Source organism: Mus pahari, chromosome 1 (assembly GCF_900095145.1).
Source record: "Mus pahari chromosome 1, PAHARI_EIJ_v1.1, whole genome shotgun sequence".
NCBI lineage: Eukaryota > Metazoa > Chordata > Mammalia > Rodentia > Muridae > Mus > Mus pahari.
The window spans coordinates 101113467-101137917 of record NC_034590.1 but is presented as its reverse complement, the minus strand read 5'-3'; the positions used below and the strand labels follow the sequence as shown (position 1 = coordinate 101137917).

At 44.6% G+C, this 24451-nt stretch overlaps 1 pseudogene; it reads left to right on the top strand.

The window, feature by feature from the left end:
- LOC110326619 overlaps positions 1 to 23312 on the top strand; it is a 52537-nt pseudogene extending 29225 nt beyond the window's left edge.
- Positions 23313 to 24451: the final 1139 nt, after the last annotated feature.

Here is a 24451-nt window from a genome sequence, read left to right as displayed (position 1 = left end):
TCTGCCTCTGCCTCTGCCTCTGCCTCTGCCTCTGCCTCTGCCTCTGCCTCTGCCTCTGCCTCTGCCTCTGCCTCTGCCTCTGCCTCCTCTGCCTCTGCCTCTTCGAGTGCAGGTATTAAAGTCATGTGCCACCCCCACCTAGCTGGATCTTAATCTTTCTGCCCCATTCCACAATTTTTTCAGAACTTTAGAGGACAGGGGCATCCCATTCGTGGCTGAATGCACCACAGATCTCATTCTCTGGACCTTGGTCTGTTGTGAGTTTCTGCATTAACTGGCTGTATGTGGGACTTTGAGTGTTATTGTTTTGTTTTGTTTTAACAGACAACCTAGTCCACAGCCCAGGCTGGCCTAGAACCCATGCTCCTCCCATTTTAGCCTCCACAGTGCTAGGACTGAAGACCTGCACCACCATACTCAGCTTCTTGCTCCTCTTAGAATTAGATATTCAAAAGCCTTTCATTTTACCAGATATCAGTGAGCAAAGATCTTCTTTTTACATTTTCTCCCAACAAAATGACATGACAGGAGCTAATATCAAAACCTCCCCTCTGTGCTCCCAGAAGAAACATCTCTGCATATAACCTCTTCTTACAGTGGGTAGTGGGTAATGCTGCTCACAGTGCTGTAAATGAGCAACTGGGATTATTCAGCTGTAGATGGGACAATTACAACACACACTTGCCCTATCTCTGTAGGGAACACTCCTCACCCCCATCTCTGTAGGGAACTCTGCAGAAAAGAGAGCAGAAAGAATGTAAGAGCTTCCCTCTTTGCATTTTCTCTCTCTGCATGTTCTTTCTCTTCTCCCTTCCCACTGTCTCCCTCCCCTTGGTCTCTCTCCCCATGGCAACTTCCCTGGCCACATTTGTTGGGACCAGTGAACCCACCCCGAGCTGCTTCCCAACAAACCTGTCTTTATAGACTCAAAAAAAAAAAAAAAAAAAAAAAAAAAAAAAAAAAAACAAGAAGAATTTAAGAGCCAGGGATGGGGGAGTGTTCTGAAACACTGTCCTCCTGGTCATGACACATGAACTCAAAGAGACACTGGTGACCTACACAAGACCTGTATGAGATTAAACAACTTAAAAACTCATCATGGAGGGGAGAGGGGCTCTGGATACCCAACACAAGCTGAAGAGATAGTGATAATTAATGGCTGCCACAGGAGGGAGAATCCTTCTTTGAAGGGTTCCCCATGAGAAACACTAATTGGGCTCAGTGTGTTATCTGAAGAAGAAGAAGAAAAAAAGACTGAGGAGAGGGCCATCGGTCGAAGAGGGAGTGAGTGTGGATAAGATTCATTATATTACACATCCACAAAAGGGGAGAGGTGGGACATTTCTGAAGTTTGGTTTACGAAATATCTCTCCCTCTTCTCTCTCTCTCTCTCTCTCTCTCTCTCTCTCTCTCTCTCTCTCTCTCACACACACACACACACACACACACACACACACACAAAATTTATTGCTTAGTGACATCCAATCTGCCACAGTGCAGCTGTGTCACCTGGATCAGTTCTTACCTGTGCCAGGTTTTCTTCAAGGGTGTTCTGTTAGGTTGGGGACAAAGGGTGGTAGGACTAATACTTAGTTGTCACCATGTCGTTACAGTACCCTACAACCAAGAATGGTCTTCATTGTTCTAATCAATGATCAGAGGTGGTCACCCTCTGATTTAATCTGAAATTATTGAAACCAGTCTTTCGTCCTTTTGTTTTGTTTTGTTTTGTTTTGTTTTCTTAGATATCAGTCTTTCAAAATGGATGTTGGACTTCAAACTCCTTTCCTAACCTGACCAGCCCATGCCCCTGTGGTTCTGACGCCCCTAGTGTGGAAGGTTGTCTGAGCCCATGTAGGGGAACCTTGGACAGATGAGGAACAGCAATGGAATCAGGGACCTATCACAGGTACACTGCTAATTTGGGCCCCAGCTTCATCATCTTACCCAAACTGAATACTAGAGACCCCAGTGTAATCTCTTGAGACCCTAAAAGCAAAAGAAGAAAGAAGAAGGAAGAGGAAGAGGAGGAAGATGTTATTTCAAGGCATTCAGTCAACTAGGGAAAACAGAAATTTCTAGAAGGCTTTCCTTATCAAGTTACACTAGCAAACTCTCAGAAGGCAATGCTACCTGGATTCTAACAGTGCAGTTGCTGCCTTCTAGTTTGGGCTTAACTTCTTTTATGACACACACCTAGACCAAGGCCCATGGCGCAGGAGACGATCTCACAATGAGAATACTAAACATCCTGGCCAGTTCCACTCCAAGACTGCAGAGCAGCCGAGGAGCTGCACAATGTGCTTTTGTTCAAGTGGCAATTAGTAGAAATTATAGAACAGGGGCAGTGGCATTGTGCAAGGGATTCAGCCAAAGTCGACACAGACCGGTTTTCATTAGACCAGCCAAAAGCTGGAGAACTCTCTTTTAAAAAATTAAACACGCTCTCAGCCTATTTGCTCGAGCTGTAACAATGCCGAGAAGTGTGCTTCCTCTTGCTTGGGACAGTACCTGGAGGATGCTCTGGGGGGGCTCTCTCTAAGTGTTGGGTCTATGATTGACAAATGTATTCAAGGGGAAATTGCTGGTGTGATTTTATTCATTATTAAGAAAATGAAGGAGCTGAATTGTGCTCTTGTAGCTCCTGAGCCAGTAATAATAGTATCTCCACTTATTTATTTTATTTTTAATGCAGACTTTGGAGTATGAGAGTCCATTTTGGTCCCTGTGGTGCAGGAGAGTCAAAGGTGATCAGAATAATTAAAGTATAAGAAGGACTGGTATATTGAGAGTCAAAGAATCTCTGCCTTACAAGGCACTCAAGGCTCATTAGGTCTACCAGTTGGTCCGTTTAGCCCTTCCACAGACATTAAGTAGAAAACTAGCCCCCCTTCCTAGCAGCACCCCTTTACATTCTTGAGGAAGATGCTGGGGCCAATGGCCTTAGGTCATCTCCACACTGAGCCCTTTCAGTGTTTTAGGGACTCAGGTATTTCTCTGTCCCTTTTGTCTCCTCCTATCTAGATTTTCCTGCCTCTTGTACTTCATCTGAACATGAACATGGTACCTAATTATGGGAAAGAAAAGACTAGATACTCTTTAACCACATTTAGATTTTTTAAAGAGGCAAACATGGGACAATCCCCCAACTTTACAAGGAAATTTTAACAAACTGTCTTTTTCCTGGTTGTTTTGTGTATTCATAACGGGAGTCATTGCAAAAGGCCTTATGCCTAAGGCTTGGAAGCCTAAGCTGAGTACACTGCCCACTCTTCCCTGGGTACCTCAGGGATTGGCATCCAATATCCTTAATCCAGTTCCATTTCTGAACATCAAGGCAGCTGGGCTCCCAGGTCCCAATAGAATGATGGGCATTGACATTTCTGCTAGAGAGGATGAAGAGCCCCTATAGCTGTAAAATTCAATAGAGTACAACTGTTCTCCCAACCAGGAAGAGGTTAGTATTCAGTATATTTGGCTGGATATGTTGGGAGTCAGACAAGATGGCTCCTAGGGTTCTGAGGTCCCTTGTAGCTTAAATATACCTTGAAAAGAGGGTCATAATGGGATGAGCCAACATCGTCCACACTACTCTACATTTAAATGGCAATCTGGAGAATTAGCTGCCCTATTTGAGATTTTCTCACCCCTAGCATAATAGGTTTTATTTTTTAAGGTGTGTGTGTGTGTCCACATGGGTATGAGTACCCACAGGCACCAAAAGAAGGCATCAGATGTCCTGGAATGAGAATTACTGACCCCCTGATGTGGTTACTGGGAACTGAATTCCAGTCCTCTAGAAGAATAGTGTCTACTTCTAGTCTCTCGAGCCCCAACAGTATATATATATATATATATATATATATATATATATATATATATATTTCATGTTTCAGCAGGCATGAAACTGTAAACTAGGATGGCCTTGACCTCAGAGATCTACCTGTCTATGTCCACCCAAGCCCTGGAATTAAAGGCATTGGCCACCATACCTAGTAACAGCTTAGGTTTGTTTTTTTTTGTTTGTTTGTTTTGTTTTGTTTTTTTAATAATTTTTTATCTAAATGCAAAATCTCAGCAGAATTTTATAATAGCAATTTCTCACAAAGTTATCCTACAGATGATTTTAAATCAAGCTTTTTTTATTTCAACTTTTAAAAATGGTTTATTGTAGTTTAAAGAACTTGAATTTTGGAACTAAAGAGACCGGAGTGTGTAATGTTGCTTTACCATCTACTTGGTTGTGTGATCTCAAGTGAGCTTCTTTAGTCCCTAAGCCTCAACGATAGTACCTTAGGAAGCATCTAGAAGCCTCGGTGCATAATGTTCAACTGTCACTTGGAATCAATATTGATTCTTTTATTAAATCAAATGTTACATCTTGGCTTTTTTAGATCACTTGGTAATCATGTCTCCTAAAGGAGGTACAGTGCTTTGAATAAATTGTCCTTCACGGGCCCATATATCTGAATGTCTAGTTCCCAGTTGGTGGACTGTTCAGGAAGGATTAGGAGGTGTGGCCATGTGGGAGAAAGTGTGCCACTGTGAGTGGGCTTTGAAGTTTCAAAAGACAGCAGGCCTAGTCTCTCTCTTTTGTTTTCTGCCTTTTCCCTGTGGCTCAGGATGTAAGCTCTCAGCTACTGCTTCACCACCACCTGTCTGCCTGCTGCCACACTCCCCACCATGATGATCTGAAACAGTAAACAAGCCCCCAATTACATGCTTTCTCTTATAAGTTGCCTTGGTCATGGTGTTTTGTTGCAAAAATGATAACCATAACAAAGACAGGGGTTTTATGAAGAATGGAAGAAGCTAGCCTAATTTTCATACTTCAGAGTCATAAGTTACACTCTTAAGATTTCACAGACAGAAATGTCCCCAGGTAGAATCTTCAAACTCATCATCAGGCTTTCAGAATCCTGGGTGCACTCCAAAGTTGTTTCCTTGTCTGGGTACCACACTCTTCTCTGGGTTTGGTGGCTCATCCTGAACAAATTCTCCTCTATCCTCCATCTGTCTTCTGACCTCTCACAGCTGGAGAGGGAAGGCTGTCATCCTTCCCTTGTTACCTGGACAAGCTACATTTGCAAGGCAGGAAAGAAAGGGGGAAGTGTAGATTGTAGAACCAGTCCAGGCTCCTTCCTTCCTATCCTAAGAACATCCTTATGTGCTCTGGGAGAAGATTAGCAGACTTGGTAGTGTTTCCAGGCTGCAGGAAACCCTTCCTGCATGGAGGTAGAAGATGCTGTCTTCCAGGAGAGACCAAGGGTCTGAGGCAAGATTTGAACTCAAGGCCTCCTTTCTACACTTGGGTTCTATTCCCTTTTTATATGAATAGAGAAGTTGGCCAAACCAAAGATAACAGAAATGAATCAATTCACTTATCTCTCCAATAAGTCTGCATGCCAATAAATGCATGTCACACACTACAGCCAAAAAGCCAAAGCACATGGCTTAACAGGTGCACTGGCATACTGTTCTGTTGTGACTCACGCAGACGGTTGTGTTTATCTTCAGCTTTCTACTTTCAACCATAAAGTCCACTACATAAAAGTGTTTGTTGGGTCCAATTCACAAAATTGATCTATGTGTGAAAACAACTGGTTTTTGCCTCTGGAGCTGGTAGTTAAGGCTAAAGCCCTTGACTTCACAGCTCTCCATTTCTAATACAGAGAGAAGAAAAGTGTCAACCTCAAGAAGATCATTGAACATCCTTTTTTGCCAGGACCACAATGACATCACAGCCAGAGACCCTTAGAGTCAGCACTGGATTGGAGCCTGCTTTACTGCTGAATAGCGGGAGACCTCAGAAGTCTCATAGCATGCCTGTGCCTTGGTCCTGTCTCTGAACCTGAATAGTGGTCATGTTGTCTCTCTATAGATAGTCTTTGAAAGTGTATGATTCTTTCCGCAGTCAAATTCTGCTTGTCATGGGGGTTCTGTGAACACTGGGATGGCTCTAGTGTTCGCAGGGCTTGATATATAGTATACAACAGACTCAGAGCAGTACCGGGGTACTGGGTTACAGGAAGTCTGCGCCATCCCCATTACTCATGATCCAAAATGCCCTTGGCCTCAGACTCACCTCTGCAGACCCTGAACGCCTCGCTGCCCGCTGGCAGCGGCCATCTGTTTCTAGGAGTTTCCCAGCAGCGGTGAGTTCTTGCCCATGGTAGAGAGTCTTAGTAGTGAGTCAGACACAATCCTGAACAGATTTCAAATGATCTCTTGATGGAAACAATGAGACGCTATAAACCATAATACTTCCTAAGGGACTTGGAGATTTTTCTTGTTTCTAGTCAGTCATGTTTTTAACCATTTAGGAAACAATTATAATGTAACTCTTCCCGGTCGTCACAACTCAGATTTTGTCCAGATGGAAAAGGGTGTAGTATCTTAAATAAAAACCATCTTAACTGTCAACTTCTCATAGATTCCCTGGGTTTCAGAACCAGAGAGGACCTTGAAGATCAGCTCACTGACACCTTGACTTTCAAACCGGAAGAACTAGGGGCCAGAGGGTCACACAGCAGGTCAAAGACAAAGCTGAGAGAATCCACAAACCTTTGCTTCCCGGCACTCACATAGTGGCTCACAGTTACTATAGACAGTTAAAGTGCCAGAGGACTTGATGGCATCTTCTGGTCCCTGTGGACATTCTCATGCCCTGGCCCCACCAGCATTCACACAGGTGCACACACATTTGCATAAAGTATGTATGCCTGTGATATATATATATATATATATATATATATATATATATATATATATATATATAGAGAGAGAGAGAGAGAGAGAGAGAGAGAGAGAGAGAGGTGAGACAATGAGCAGCCTGTACAGAGGATGCCCGCCCCCTGTTTGAGCAGAAGTGAGGTAGAGAGCAAGACCGCTACTTGTCCACACACTGGCAACCACAGTATCCTGGCCCTCTGCACATATCCACAGATGATGTTGAATGTCCTGGGTTTTGATTATGTATAAACATTACTAAGCAGGTGGATTTTCAAATCCATATTCTGCCAAGAGTGAGAAATTGCCCAAACTTCTGCAGAGCATACCCTGGTGGGACTGTAGATCTCTGTCACTGGGTCACCTCAGAAATCTACTGCCCTGTGACTTTCTGGAATTTATACCACCATGCTTTTCCACCTCTTACGTGGCCTCGTCTATCCCTAGTCTCCTCAACAGTGTCCCCATGCTCTCACATCAACCAAATAGTGACCCTGAGCCTAAGGACTGAGTGGAGAGGGCTCTGAGACCTGTCCAGTCACTGAGCCTTCCTAGAGAGTACCTCTGCTATTTTGCAGTCATCCCCTAATGGATGATGTATGTGTAGTATGGCTTACCATGCATGGCAAAGAAGAACCAAACCTGGTTCAGAAACATGAGAACTGAGAGCAGAGCATGATGGGAGTAGTAACCCAAATGTGAGGATCCCCCTGGGTCCCCAGAGGAGCTGGTGCAGGGGCAGGTGACTGTGATGACCGTTGAAACACAAGACAGGAGATTGGGAGGACCATGCTCCAAGGGACCTCCCTGTCTCTCCCAAGCAGATCAGAGGGAAGGCAGTCAGGGTCATGCCAGTAGCTAATATTGAGTGCCAAGTACTCCATACTTCCTTAAATGAGGGTGATGGTGGCACATCTCGGTGTCCACTCCAGCTCAAGCACTGTACTAGACTAAACTTTGCCAGTTCTTTCAGAAGCACTTTACAGAGAAAGAAACAGAGTTCAAAAGTTGGGTAACTTGCCCCAAATTTCTATGCTACTAAAGGGATATCTGCAGTTAGAATCAAGAGCCTCCTGACACTGACTCCCCAGTTCCAGCATCCTGCGGTATCTCAGGGTTCCCAGAGTTTGGCAAACTTCTGAGCACAGAGAGTCAGGTTTGGGAATTACACACACACACACACACACACACACACACACACACACACCATGCCAAGACAAAACAAAACAAAACAAAAAAAACAGGGTAAGAATCCAGTTATATCTGACCTGTATAGAAAGCACAGGCAGAGTTGGCCTGGAGCAGAGCCCTAGAGTAGATACCTATGTGTTGCAATGGATATGGGCCATTCAGGGCTGGGCCAGAAGCTCACAGAAAACATCACAGACCTTTGCTGAAGCTCTGCCATTGCTAGCATGGGACTCTCTTCTTCTAACTTGTCACTGTGGATCACAGGCAACTGGATGATCTCATCCTCTATTTCTATTCCAGACAAGGAAGAAAAAAGGACAGCAATGACATGAACAGGTGAACCTTTTTCCCAGGCTCCAAACACCTTCTGTTTACATTTCACTGACAGAATGCATGACCACTCCACTCTAAAGCTAAAATAGGCAAAATGTTTTCAGGAGAGTACATGGTCAACACAAACAAAATTCGGCTTTGTTAGCTCTCTTAGTTGCTTTCCTGTTGCTATGATAAAATATCATGGCCACAGCTCCTTACAGAAGAGCTTATTTGGGCTTACAGTTCCTGAGGGATAAGTGTCCATCACAGGTGGGAGGCATGGGAGCAAGTGGAAGGCATGAAGGCAAGAGCAGGAAGCTGAGAGCTCATATCTTAAACAGTAATCATGAAGGAGACGGGGGTGGAAGTGGGGGCACAGACGATGAAAGAACACTGGGAATAACATGAGACTTTGAAACCTCAAAGCCCTGAGTTGCCCCACCCTAACATCTACATCATCTGTAAATTATTAAAGTATGTCAAAGGACCAATCCTGAAAATCCAAAGCTGCAGGATCTCCATGACACAGGGCAATAACAGGATAACTTGGAGGAGTCCTGCCAAGGACTCAGTGTGGTAGGACAGAAGCCAGATGGACCCCTTAAACCAGACCAATGACACACTGCGTTGAACATTTGCAAGTGAAGATGTGTGGACAGAGGGGTATGCTGTGGGACACACTGTGACACACAACAGCTTTCCCAGTGAGATGTTTTCTATGCTTTGTTTTGTTTGGATTATTTTTTTGTTTTTTATTTTATTTGGGGGGACTGCGAATGTAGAGGGTGGATACAAGGGTGCATCATGTGAAACTCACAAAGAGTAGGTAAAAAGTTGAAAGAAATAAATAAAACAAGCCTCAAAGTCCATTCTCGGTGACATGTCCTCCAACACTGCCACACCTCCATGACCTCTCCAGACAGTACCATCAGCTGAGGACCAAGTGTGTAAACACATAAATCTATGGGGACATTGCCATTCAAACTACAAGATTAGCCAAGACAACACAAAAATGGCTAGAACTTAATGACCAAAAGAAAGAACTGTCTGTAGCTTGCCTTTACTATTGTGTGGGTTCTTCTTTTTCCTTCCCCAACTCCATTTGTACCCCCTTATCACTAGATAGGAGAAAAAGGAGAGAGAGAGAGAGAGAGAGAGAGAGAGAGAGAGAGAGAGAGAGAGAGAGAGAGATCCTTGTATCATTTCTTTCTTCTTGTTTCTTCTTTGAGCAAGAGTAATAACAGCTAACAGCTACTACCAGTCCCCTGAATGACCATCACCAACCCTGCCTACCACTTGGGAAGTTGTCTTAGTTATTGACTGTTTGCTATGGTCAAACACCATAACCAAAAGCTACTTGGAGAGGAAAGAGTTGATCCCATCTTACACTTCTTGTAACAGTCCATCACGGAGGAAACTCAGGGTGGGAACTCAAACCAGGAACCTAAAGGTGGGAGCTGAAGCAGAGGCCATGGGCATGGGAGAGTGGTGCCTACTGGCTCGTCAGTCATGGTTTGCTCAGCCTGTTCTTTTCTTTTTTATACAACCCAGGACCACCTGCCCAGGGCTGCACTACCAAGTGATCTGGGTGCTCCCGTATTAACCATTCATCAAGAAAATGCATGACAGACTTGCCTATACACCCATCTTCACTGAGGCATTCTCTCATGTGAGGGCCCCTCTTCCCAAACGACTCTTGATTGTGTCAAATTGACATAAAACTAACCAACAAAGAGACTAAGACGGAAGGATGGTGAGTTTGAGACCTACCTGTCCTACAAAACAAAGCCCCGCATCAAAAGAACAAGAGCAGATAACATAAGGCAGGCCAGTTGCAGTGCTAACTTAGTTACGGGCCCTGCTCTGGGCTAAGAGCTTCCTTTCCCAGATTCTGCCCAAACCCAGCCCAGCCTCTTTCATTCATCAGGGAAAATGAGAAGTTGCAGACTTTGTCCAAAGTTCTATGTGACAGCTGAGTGTCTGACCTGATTCCAAATGAAGCTTGGCTGAGTTCAAAGCCTTGGCAAATGAGACCATGGACCAGACCCTGCGTATTGTCTATGCAGCATCCACAGCCTCTTTTCAGCCACAATAGGTAGGCTGAGTAGTTGCAACAGACAACATACAGTCAGCAGAGTTTACTGTCTAATCCAAAAGAAGCCTGCTCTAGGTCCATGTGAGATGTTGCCTCTTAGTAACAGATGCCAAAAGAAATAAAACTTGGCAAAGGCCATCCAATAGCCCATCACCAAGTCATTCCAGTGAATCCCCAGGTAGACAGCAATATCTTCATTGACAAATAAAGAAAGTGAGGTTCAATCATGTTTAGCAGTAGCCTGGGATCCCAAATTCTGAACTTCAGAGGCGATGATTCTGTGTGTCGGGATGTTCATCACATGTATGCAGGTGTGTGTGCCCATGTCCGCATGCAGAAGCAAGAGTGAATACTGGGCGACTTGCTCTATCACTCTCCAACCTATGCCCTGAGACAGAGTCTCTCACTGACCCTGGAGGTAGGCCAGTAGCCATCAAGCCCCAGTGATCCACCTGTGTCAAAGCCCCCACAGCACTGGGAAAGTGCTGGCACCACAACCAGCCACAACCAGCCACAACCAGCCACAACCAGCCACAACCAGCCACACCTAGCTTTTTCCCATGCCTTTGGAGTTTTGAACTTGGGTCCGAATGCTTGTGCAACACATACTCTTACCTGCTGAGCCATGATCCCATCCCTGAAGAGCTAAATTTCTACCCAGAGGTGGAGATGAGGTCATTTGAGGTGTACATTCACCACCTGCCTCCGGTGCCATCTCTCTATCTCAGTGCATTTGCGACAGATCTACAAGGCAGGGCACAGAGACAAATCTCTATCTTGTAGATTAATTGTTCCTAAAAGAATACCACAATTCACCAATGCTGATTTTGATTAAAATAATCAGGATGATTTCCTACTTCTAAAATACTGACAAAATAGCTTTTTTATCTGTGTAGACAAAAAAAAGGGAGGATTATTTAAATCAAGATTATGTACAACACGAATCCTAATTACTACACAATTACCTAGCTAAGAAAGTGGGTATTCGTGAATGTTTTTCTGCTGGCAGTCAAACCCAAATTAATAGCATTCTGAGCTGATGCGGATCACAGATAAAATTAAATTAATGTGACTCAGAGCCAGCTCTGTTTATAAGCAAAGCCCGACTACAAAAGAAAAGAAACATTTTAAGATGCAAAATTATGCCCCTGAGCACACACCAAACACAGATTTTTAATTAAAGCACTGAGACTTTTTTTTTTCCTCTCCCAGTTGTTCAATTTGGATATTTACCAGAGATGTCAGGGCTAGTCTGAAAATGGGGTCTAGGGTTCTGAGTGCTGCTGAAGGTAAGAAAATAGCCAGGATGGATTTACCCAAAGTTTAACCAAAGAAGTCATTCCTGATGAGAGTTTAAACTTCCACCATCAAAGACTTCCCTCTAAACCAAAATGAAAGAACTCTGGGAAGAAAGCAGAGCGTCTTGATGCTTTGTGTTTTCAGAGAGTTTGCTACTGTAACTCAAAACTTCGCTTTTCAGGAGTTCTAACAAACATCCACCAAGTCACCTTGCCATACCCTGGAGTGAGCAGGAGACAGATCACCTAGCCCAGTGGTCTTCAGGCCCTAAACGGCCCATACTTTGCATTCAGCATCTCCTGTGAATGCTGTCATAGCCTTCTCAGGACCAAGCTAGGGGTTATCAGAGAGACCACACTAATGACGTCTCCCTGGGCTCTAGTCTAAAACCCAGTGTTGACCCACACTGTAATGACCACTGGCATGGAGGAGTTCGAGATGACCAGGTCAGCATCTGAGTCTCAATTCCACATCTGTGACATGGAGACAGTATGACTGATGGCCTAGGTGACCGGGTCCTTCCAGGAACAGCTCTCTGTAAAACAGAGCAGTATTAAACACACTCTTAGCACCAGGATCTGCAAATGATCACAGCCCACTTACAAACACCTTCCTTCTTGGGTCAAAGAACCTGGTTCAGGAACATGCCCAAATGTCACCCAGAATACTGGCAGGATTGAGGAAAGAAAGAGACGTACCTGCTCTACCTGCTCCAGCCCTCTTCACCTTGCATGGTAAAAAGCCAATCGATTTCTCTACCATTTCATTTCCAGGCACAGACCCCAGGCTTCCTTATCCCCTTTAATCTCAGCTCCCCTACAAACCACACGAGCCCCCGATCCCCAGTTTAACAAACGTTTATTGAGCACCCTCGGGCTCTCCTTCAGAAACACACACCAGAAAAGAATAAAAATGAAACAAGAACTATTTCAACCAAGGAAGAAAACAACTCCCACATCTCGGGTGCCATGTGTGTGCACGGGGACACATTGCAAGCCTCATTTCCATGGAAGGAAAACAAGGTATAGAGGGACCTCCCCCTACAACTAGCAGTCTGTACCGGCTGCTGTTGTTCCCATTGCTACCGTTATCCCAACTCCCCATTAAGGCTCTAACCAAGCTTCTGTTTAAGACATTCCCTGCCTCATCTCACCCAGACCAAAGCCACTGTCCCACAGAGCCTTCCTATCTACCCTGGTCAAGAAGGTTCATCCCTATATACAGACTTAGAGCACAGTTTCCTCTCTCCTGTTGATCTTCAGGCCTGACACGCTGCGATCTAAAAGGTGCCACTTCTAAGGTTCCTCTGGCGACATCGGCATCATACGGCCTTTCTCCTAGGAGAGAAACACTCCACCCACCGCCCCAGATCATCTCTACAAGGGAAAGAAGGAATTCTTATTCCTACTTCTTGAAGTGCTAAGCACTATGGTAGGGTGTGTTAACCCTCCCTCCACCCCCAGAAAATACTGTGATGAAAGCAAATTGAAGGAGAACGGTTTGCTCTAACTCAGAGTTCAAGGATGTGGTCCATCATGTTGGGGAAGTTCTGGTAGCAGAAGCTAGAGACAGCTGGTCACAGACAGCTAACAGGTCACATAGCCATGGTAAGTAACGGTGATCACACTTACTGGCCCTACAAGACCAAGGGATGGTGCCAAACCACTTGAAGATGGTTAGTCCTACCTCAGTCAAACTATCCCAAATATCCCCTCACAGGCATGCCAGAGGCTTATCCTTTATATGTATTGGCAATCATCACACCGAATACCCCCAAAGAAAGCCCTTTGGGCTCTGGTACCCTACTATATCCCTATGTCCCCTAGCAGTGAGGAAGCCCCACTAATGCCCATTCACACACACACACACACACACACACACACACACACACACACACCAGACCCATAGTCAAACCAATCCATTGGTGCATTACGAATGTAATGACCAATGACCAGTGACTCTTGATGGATCACAAATCATGGTGATTCAAGGCATTGTCGATAGTAAAGGGCAGTCCTTTGAGGAGCCTGACCTCTACCCAGCCCACCCTGCCCAGAGTCAAACTCTCTTAACCTTTCAGAATTTCTAAATTGTTCTATGGAGGGGCTAGAGATCCCGCAGCCTCCCAGCCGTGTGACCTGTATCATCAGGAAAGCCTCCCAGAAATATCAAGGGCATCTAGTTTCCCTCCCTATTCTGGGAAGTTCTAAACATAGGTAAACCTCAGGAATTACCTCCTATTCTTCTGAAAGCAAGCAAACCAACAAATAAACAAGCAGAGCTAAGCCATTACAAGACAGCCAAGTCCTAGTTGGATTTGGATCCAAGGTATCCTAGTTAGTAGAGTTCCGCAGGAAACAGGTACTGACCGTGACCTTGGAGTCCTCCAAGGTGAGTTCTGACTAAAGCCTTCTCCATAAGCACACAGCCTATGCTGGCTCCCCATGCAGGACCTATGATCTTTCCCCCTAAAACAGGCTATGCAGATACCTGAAGAAGCAAGATACCAGCGATGCTGTCAGTGAACACTTACTCTACCATGTGGTCACAGCGTCGGTCACCAGAGTCTTGCCCCACAGTCCTGCTCTTCCCAGGTTATGAAAACTCTGAAACTCTGGATGAGTCTGAAACTCTGGATGCCTGTCATGAGCCTTGAAATAGAGCACCGCCCACCCCGCCCCTGTCTGTGCTGCCAAGAGACAAAGAAGCGGCCCAGCCTTCCAGCCTTTCCCAGCTCTGTACTTCCTAGCTGACTTCTCTTGGATCAGTTTGACTTCTAAAAGAATCAACTTCATTTTCATGATTCTATGAAAACATAAAGACATAAGATACATAAACAAAAGAATATATGATAAGGAAATACTTATAGAGACAGATATCAATTCCCAAAAGAACATCTTATTATGTAGCCCAAATCTGGTCTCAAACTCACCCTCTGCCCCAGGGCGCTGGGATTTCGGGCGCTTGCTTGTGGGAGAGAGACTCTTGTCTGCACACTTCTTTTTCTAACCATCTTTGTGAAAGTAAGAGAAAATGGCACATTCTGCCACCCTCTATAATGGCTCATTCTGCCACCCTCTATCTGCAGGATGTCGGCAGCTTCTACATCTGCTGTGGCTGGAAGCCGGAACCAAAATCCAGTGCTGGCAACACCTATGTAGTTTAGAAGCAAAATGGCCATTTTTTTTTTTCTGAACCCATGCTTTATCCCAACTTTTCAAGGAGGCATTCCTGATTGAGAACTGAACCCAACACACCCAAACTGGTAAGCCACTGCGCAGACTTAAAACCAAGAGCCGTCTCCCAGATTTTCATCTGCTGCCTCACACGGCTGCCATCTCCCAACAACTTGAGGAACAAACTTAACTTTTCTAAACAAAAATAATTTCATCATTTTGTGTGGCATTAACACCCCGCCACCTCGATATGTTATCTATATTTTTCTTGTTGACATCCAACCAATTCAGAGGTAAAAATCCATCCTCCGGTTTTCCTGTGGGTCGTAAATCATAAAAAGGTTATATTTTATGAAAGCCGAAGCTGAGACGCAAACAGCATATTTATATCCAAAGAGTTTCATCCATTAAAGCAGCAATGACAGGGCCCTGTGGGCCAGAATCTAGTTTTCTTACTTAAAAAGCTTAGTTCTTTTGTAGACTCCTGCAGGGACCTATAACAGTTGGAATTGGGTTTTTTTATGCCTTTGAGGCCTCTGAATGAATGTTACACTTTTCCATTATTTTCCTTTTTCTTTGGAGAAAACTAGGCTACCTGCTTATTGCCTAAAACCCACACCCCACGATCATACCGTTGTAAAAAAATCTGTCTTCTACCCTTCTCTCCCCACCCCTCCTCAACACCCCCCAAACTTTGATCCGACTGTGTCAAGCAAGGTCGGAGTGTATTTGCTGAGGTGGGGGAGGGTCACTGAGATGGGCCAGGCTGGTGGAGAACGCACCCAAACAAACTTCCGCCCAAGACGTCCCCCCCAACAGTCCTGACCTCCTCTGCTTCACCAAAAAATAAAAATAAAAAAGCTTAAATCTTCATACCTCCCTTGCTCATGCTTGAGAATGCCTTCACGTCCCCTGACTATTCCATGAGGTGGTACATGGCTGGCATAGAAATGTCTAAGTCGGGATCTTGAGTTTCTTGTTCCTACCCAATATTTTAAAAACATTAGCACGGCAGCCCCAGGGGCTATTAAAAGATGATGCATAGCCCTGGTTTGTCAATGGTGTAATTGTGGTCATGAATATACATGTAGGTTTGTGGAGAGATGTGAGTATAGGCTTCACCCAACTATGACACCAGGCATGTAAGTCCAGGCTCAGAGCTCATGAAATGATCATCCGGCAACTAGCCGGATAATCACTAACAATTAAGAAAATGAGATATCTGAGCTCTAGTCCTCGTCTGCCCACTTGGAACATATATTTGTTCTTTTGATGTCCTGTGTGAATAGGGGTGCTTCATCTGACTGCTGATGGGCTAAACAATGTGTCCGAGTTGTAATATAGAACTCAATTTGCTGAGACTATCATCTGAAAGGCTTGGACAATTTATCGAACACCGTAGATGAAAGAAAGAGAAGGGGGAAAAAATTTTAAAACTGACCACTTCTAAAATGAAGAAAATAGGGCCGTAAAGGGTATTGTAATATACTTTAATCTTCCTTAATGTAGAAAAATATGAAATGCCATTAAATCTTCCTTTGAAATGGATGTGGTCGCATGGCTTGAGCACCCAAATCTAGTTAATGAATCTATTGTGAAGGCAAACAAACTGGAGAAAGGCAGCGAAGGAGTGATCTGTGCATTATCCAGCTAATTCAGAAGATGAAAGGAGGAAAAATTAAAGTTAAATTCACATAAATATTAGCGTTCGGGAGAACAGTTGCAGGTGTAAAAAGGAAGTCGGCATGCTCCCTTCGGCTGTGGGGAATAAGCAGGGTGCTTTCGGCTCAAGAGCAAAGTCGGGGAAAGATGAAAGCGTTTCAGGGGGCCTAATAATTAACATTTTAAAAGGTTTTCTTAATAAAAAATGATCCGACAATAATAGCAATTTAATCATTTTTATTTGAAAAATTAGATTGATTGCAAACGTTCATTTGTACAGAAGTGGCGTTTATGGGGTTTGGATGAGCTTATCCAATCCAGTCTTCCCGTTAATCACTTTCTGTAGCGTCAGAATAAAAGAGAAAAGAAAGAAAAGGCAGGATGCAGGAGAGACTCAGGGGTAGTCCTGGTGGGGGATGGGCAGACCTTCCTAAAGGACCCAGTGACTTAGCTAACCCACCCTCCTCCTCGAGGTTGAGTGTTACCAAGGAAACTCAAGCCAGGTTAGGTACATTGCTGGGGAGATAAACATTACGTAGGGGGTCTGCTGGTGCCAACATGGGCCACCCAGGGTGGAAAATGGCTTCATGAGCAGAATGTCTTCCCCATGGAATAAAATTTTTTAGCAAGTCAGCCCAGTGTAGACGCTCCACCTGAGCCCAGATGTCATGGATACAAAGACTTAATGGCAATTAGCTTTGACAGCATTATAAATGATAATTTATCCTCAGTTCAGGGCATTTAAATCCCTGTCTACAGACATGGTTTCATGTGATCTTCACATTAGAGCTCCTGCTTATGTGGGAAGTCGAGTCTACTTCAGCTCTGTAAGGAGAGACAAGAGACCCCTACTGTCAACCTAGAAAGCACAACACAGGAACCGAGGTGTGGCTATCTACCAGAGACAACCCATCACTCTCCTTTCCCCACTTTGAACATCGAACGGTGGCCTGGCTTAGACGTCTGAAGTTGAAACAAACAGCACAGACTAACAACAGAGAGTCTCAGTTCCATTTCTCAGAGGGAATGTGAAGGCCCAGCTTATGTCTAATGTCTCCAGTGGATTCAATCCATGATCAGGGACAGATCACATGGTATAAATGTAGCTGTTGAGACATACAAGCAATGAGAAACATCCTCGTAGATGGGTCTAGAAGATACCCTAATCCCTTTACATAGGGTCAGGAAAGTGTAAGCTTAGATCTTAGATGTCAGATGGCTCAGTGTACGTTTGCTTCCTTGTCAGTCAGTCTGAGTGACAAGGTCCCTGTTTCACAGGGCAGGTAGATGTGTAATGTGAGTTCATTTGAATAACTACACGAAAAAGCCCACTCAGTAAAACCAAGGCTCTGGGGTTTACCAGAAGGCCTTGTTAGCTCTGGTCACTTAGGTGTTTACTCTACCCTGAGAGGCTTTCCAGAATGTTCTTTTCACTCCTTCTTACTGCTGTCTGATTAAAGCAGTATGAACACTCTCAATTTCTCTAACCTAGTATGTTTGCCATGATACAAAGACACTGCACATGGCAGATGCTCAATATATATGACAATTTCAAAAGGGAAGAGGAGCCAGTCACCAAGTGCCCATAATTCCCATGAGAACATGTGAGTCAGCAGTGAGGCATATCAGTTCCAGATCCAAAGTGAACCAAAAATTTTCCATTGGCCCGCCTAATATCACAATATAGTCTGTTTGTCTAAGAGCTATGCCCAGGAGCAGGCTTCCCCATGCTTCTCTCAAGAAACCTGAGACCTCCTCCATGTTTAGTGGGGTCTACAAATATTAGATTTAGATGGAATGACTTGGTCTGACCTTGCGCAGGACCATGTTTATTCACAGTGATGGGACATCATGTCACCCAAGTGCGCAGATGGCTAAAATGCCCACAGAGAAAGACAGGGCCTCTGTAGTCTTTCAACATGAAACTATCGAAGAGGCCCATTAAAGTCATGTTTGAAAAAGGCCAAGCAGTTCTTAAGACGGTGGATAGAGATGTCCCTGTAACTTCCTTTGAGGGAACTCTTTGTAACTCTCACTGTGGTGCCCTTCCTTATTGGACTTTCTAGACAATGTCAATGTTCCTCAACACTCACTGATTCCTGCAAAACCTTTGCACTCCTGGAACAAGGACAAGAAAGAAAACCTACAAAACAAAAACAAAAAAACCCACTGACCTAAAAAAAAAAAAAAAAAAGTGTCAGTGCTTTTCCATGAATAAGGAATTCTAGGGAATTTTCTTCCTTTTCTACAATGACTAGAAAAGAAAATTAGATTGTGATTTTTTTTTTTTTTTTTGTCACTTGGTGGCAAGCACCCTTGTGTGCTGAGTCACCACTGAAGGGTTGCTATTGCTCTAAAGAAACATCTGACTAAAAGTAACCTGGGCAGGAAAGAGTTTATTTCTCTCTCATCATTGAAGGAGCCCAGGCAGGCCAGATCCTGAAGGCAGAAGCTGATGCACAGACCATGGAGGAGTGTGGTTATTGGCTTGCTCCTCAAGGCTTGCTCCTCAGGGCTTGCTCAGCCCTCTTTCTCATAGAAGCCAGGACTGCTCACCCAGGGTTGCACTATCTATAAGGGGCTGGGGCTGGGCCCTCCCTGAATCAATCACTAATTTAAAAAATAGCCTACAGTAGGCTTCCTACAGCTGGACCTTATGAAAGCATGTTCTCAATCAAGAGTCCCTTCTCTCAGATGACTTCAGGTTGTGTAAGACTGACCTAACACTAAGCAGGACAACCACCTTGCTTGCCGCCTCTGTTTTTTTTTGTTGTTGTTGTTGTTTTGTTTTGTTTTGTTTTTATTTTTTGGTTTTTCGAGACAGGGTTTCTCTGTATAGCCCTGGCTGTCCTGGAACTCACTCTGTAGACCAGGCTGGCCTTGAACTCAGAAATCCGCCTGTCTCTGCCTCCCAAGTGCTGGGATTAAAGGCGTGTGCCACCACTGTCCGGCTGCTGCCTGTTTTGATTTGTTTGTTTGTTTGTTGTATGTATGCTTGCTTTTAAAGGAATCCTGTTTCCTGTGGTGAGCAGCCCACTGCCATCTTAACTCCAAATGGAACACAAAGAAAGAACACAAAACGTCCAGGAAGCAGAACAACCACGGGAGACAGGGGACATTTATCAATTTGTGGCAGGCGGGTTCCCTGCCTTTGACTTCACTGTACTGGGTGCCAAAGACCAAGTGGTAAGTTTAAAAACAAAAGTGAGCCTGGACTCTCAGTGCTTTCATCTTGCCTTCCCTTGGGCTCTGTGCTCTGTGCTCTCTGGTTACATCAAGCCTCCACACTTAGGCTTTTGAGTCACTGCAAAAGAACGGTCAGGACCCCCCCCCCCAGAGAAACTGCCAGGCGTCTCCCCTAAAGGAGGTATGAACCACATAATGCACAAGGGGTTCTTTCTCCCGGCCCCCAGAATTTACAAACTACTTTTAATCATATAGATATCTGTTTGCCTGAAATCCGTATAGTTGGGAAATTTGTATTTTACCTGGCTAGTCTACCCCCAATATGAACCCCCAGCACCGGGGGTTTGAGTACTTTCTGTCTGGTTTGGTTACAGTGGGCTGGTTCTTGATGATGGTATCATTTGGGGGTCCTGATACTTTGTGGGTTCATTGGATTGACTGCCAAGTCTCTAATCCCGGGCAGTCTTCCGTCTGCTTATGCCTTAGCTGAACAACGGTCATTGGTTGCACAGGGCAGAGATGGCATAGGTGTCAAAATAAAGAACCCAGGAAGGAGAGTCACAGGAAAGAAAGCTCCAAACAAATCCAAAACTGGGAGAGCAATGAACCTCTTTGGGGACACCTCCCCTTTGAGAGGTCACTAGGACTTTAAAGCTATGTTAAACTACTGTGTTATATGACTGTGGACAGTGGGATAGTTTCTGTGTGTATGAGTTCTTGCCCTGCATATATTTTTATCTGTGCATGTTTGTGCCTGGTCCCCATGGAGGCCAAAAGAGGGTGTTGGATCCTCTGGGACTGGAGTTACAAGGGTTTTTGAACCAACACTTGGTTACTGGGGACTGAACGTAGGTCTTCTGCTGAGCCATCTCTCCGACCCTATCAATGGGTTAAATAGTATGGAGAGAGCTCTAGTTATCTAAATATAGTCATTAGATAACCTAGTTATTAAAGTTATCATCACCCAGCAAGAGTGATCAGACATGCATCTCAGCATCTAGTGTGTCTAGGGCAGGCTTTGCACCTAGCCACACCCCTCTATTTTGTGTGAAAAAAACCTTCATGTCCACACCATTTCCCCAATGTCCTTGCATCAAAAATTGAAAAGCTTTTAAAAGACTTTAATGGCAACAACACTCTAAATTTTCAAAAATGTTCATAAATGTTAAGTGAGGATAAAATAATTAAATAGAAAAGTATAAAAATGTATAAAGAATAAATGTTTACACTGTGGAATGTTTAAAACAAGTAAGAGAATAGTCAGATAGTCATGGCTTTCTTTGTGCTAGCCATTGTATGAGGAATTGTTAAACGATGTCTTATAATATAGAAGACTGTTTAATGGTATGCAAACTATTGCAATAGATTCCAAACATTGTGTGATTTCTTTTGAATCTTGGATGTGGAGGCATGCATCAAATGCTAACAAGTGTCACCTGTGAGTTGGGTGTGACTATGGGTAATACTTATTTAATGTTTTATACTTGTTTTTAGTTTCGTATTCTCTATAGTGACTAGAGAGTATTTTTGTAATTAAAAAAAAATGCTATAAAAATGTCAATAGCCCTATGACAGGAAGATTACTGCAAGTTTGAGGATACACTGAACTACACAGCAAATACAAAGCCAAGCATAATTATTACACATTCGTACTGAGACATATCGGAGGTGAAGCTGGCTTAGGAGATTACAGAATGCCCTAGGTATGCGTATATAGTATGTCTATCTTTTCATTCCTCTTCCTCCTCTTCCTCCCCTCTCCTTTCTCTCCCTCTCACCATTTTACTCTCTTTTCTTGTCCCTCCCTCCCTTCATCCCAGGGAGACTAATGGGTTCTGCCTAGACCATCTCATTCACTTATGGTCCTATATTGGTCCAGTATGCTGAGCAGAGTGGCTGTGGACCCCCCCCCCCGAGGTCTCATCTGGAAACAGCCCACATTGGGGATCTTGGAGTTACATTTCCACAAGAACTGTTCTTTATCTGGTCTTTGCAGGCAGTCCCTTTCATCCCAGGAGATAGAAGTCATCCTTCGGAAAGATGGCCTTTGTTAAATAAACCAACTAAAGTGAAATCAGATTTTCCCAGACCACCTCCTCCAACCTTACACATCCAGTGAGTGCTATGGTTTTCCAAAACAATAAGAAGCAAGTTCCAAACAGCCACCAAATGCAGACACTATTGCATACGCCAGCAAGATTTTGCTGACAGGACCCTGATATAGCAGTCTCTTGTGAGGCTATGCCAGTGCCTGGTAAATACAGAAGTGGATGCTCACAGTCATCTATTGGATGGAACACAGGGCCCCCAATGGAGGAGATAGAGAAAGTACCCAAGGAGCTGAAGGGGTCTGCAACCCTATAGGAGGAACAACAATATGAACTAACCAGCAACCCCAGAGCTTGTGTCTCTAGCTGCATATGTAGCAGAAGATGGCCTAGTCAGCCATCATTGGGAAGAGAGGCCCTTGGTCTTGTGAAGATTATATGCCCCAGTACAGGGGAATGCCAGGGCCAGGAAGTGGAGTGGGTGGGTTGGGGAGCAGGGTGCGGGGGAGGGTATAGGGGACTTTCGGGATAACATTTGAAATGTAAATAAAGAAAATATCTAATTAAAAAAAAGAAGCAAGTTCCAAAATTCAGACATGCACCTGGAGCTCCATCTGAGGGGTGACCGGCAGCAGTGTGCAGAACTCCAAGAGACTCTCAATCATCGGAATTCAGATGCACACACAGTCCGATGGGTGTTGGGGAATCAGGAAAGATGTCAGGCATTCTGGAACCTTCCCAAATGCATAAGTCTAAGGTTATTTGGATCCTTCAACTTACATGCAGAGAACATGCCAGATCAAGGAAACCACAGACTCACAGTAACCACATTCAAAACCATGGCACAGCCAGAACCCTGGGGATGTCTGATATGGAGGGTGGAGGTTATTAAGGCTGGACCAGCCCCGATGGAGCTCTGAATGCTTCCCTGAAGAGCATCTGCTCTCCCTGCAATGCTGTCGAGGGCAGAGCACAGCAAGCTAGATGCACCAGCCCTCCACATGAATTCTCTGTCTCAATACTTCGTTCCCTGCCTCCACTGGCGCACAGGTTGAAATCTGGTCAGAGGTTCTATTTCAGTTCAGAGAGCCTTTTTAGAAACCCAGGTCAGGGACCCAGGTGGCCAGCAGCCTGTGGAGCAACATGCCTAAGTTTATTGTGACTACTGTGATATGTATCTTGTCCACAATTCTCCGTCTATGAGGAAGACACACTGCAGTGGTTGGGAACACGAAGAGAATGTGAAAGACTATTATCAGAAATGGATGGAAGAGCAGGTCCAGAGCCTGAATGACAAAACAACGGCTGCATTTCAACACAGAAAGATCCCTCCAGCTCCTTTCTCTGCTCCTCCACCTGCAGGGGCCATGATCCCCCCTCCCCCCCCCCCCGTCTCCCAGGTCCTCCTCGACCTGGCATAATGCCTGCATCCCACATTGGAAGCCTTCCCATGATGTCAGTGATGTGTCCCCTCCTCCTGGGATGGTGCCTGTGTGACCAGCTCCTAGGATGAGACCGCCCATGGGAGGCTACATGCCTCCAATGATAAAATCTCTTATCCACCCTATGATGGTGCCCACATGGCCTGGCACGACCCAGCCAGACAGATAAGAGCAGAAGCACTCTTTATCATTTTGTATTTCTTGTTCTGTACCAAGAGATCTTGGTGCTGAATCTGAGTGTTTACTAGATGCATGACAAGGAACTTCCCTTCCTAACATAGAGAATACTTATTGGAGGGAGAAGTGATAGAAAAAGGTATGGTTTTCATTTATATTGTGAAATGTGAAAATAAAATCGTAAGCTGTTTTAGTTTAAAAAAAAAAAAAAGGAAAGAAGGAAGGAGGAAGGGAGGAAGGGGGAAGAGGGAAGGAGGGAGGGACGGAGGGACGGAGGAAGGAAGGAAGGAAGGAAGGAAGGAAGGAAGGAAGGAAGGAAGGAAGGAAGGAAGGAAGGAAGGAGAAAACCAGGTCAGACTAGTCCTCCAGCACCCACAGGAAAACTGACCCTGCCCCTTGCTTTGCTAAGCACACAGGTTTCCTCCCATTTCCAAGTGCCACCAGATCAGTTCCCATATCCAAGCCTCAAGGAAGTCTACAGTTAGGTGGGTGTGGCACATAAAGATTCTATCGCCTCTTCAAACACTGACCTATAGATGTTCTTTACCTTTTCCAACCTCAGGCCTCCACCTCCAGCTAAAGATGCCTGTTTGCAGCTAGACACACCCACAGCCCCAGAATCTGCAGAAGAGCATATGGCCTCCTCCATGATCCTCCCATCTGAGGGTGGCCAGGGAGGCCTATGCACATCCACCGTGTCCTCAGCTCAGGACAAAGTGGGCCTCGGTCCCCCTCAAACAGCGCAGGGGAAATGGAGAGAAGCTCTACCATTAACTCCTTGCCCGAGTAGGCACCGGTTCCTTTAAATCCGATTGCAATCTTAGCAGGCTTGCAAGCCTGAAACAAAAGCCTCCCGACCCCTGGAAGATGACTTCCATGAAAGTAGAGCTCATTTCAGAAAATCAAAGCAAAGAAAAATATTGAATACAATTCTGAGGCATAATGCATTATTATGGGCTTTTATGGATTTTATGTATAATTTCATGTAAAGTTAAGAGGCTGAAGCGATCTCGTACATTCAGCTGTATTATCGGCCCAGCACCAAACAAGTTCCACATCTTATTATGTTCACAGTTGACACACTATTAGAGAAATGTGCAGCTGTCTTACTCTACTATTCATTTCCTCATT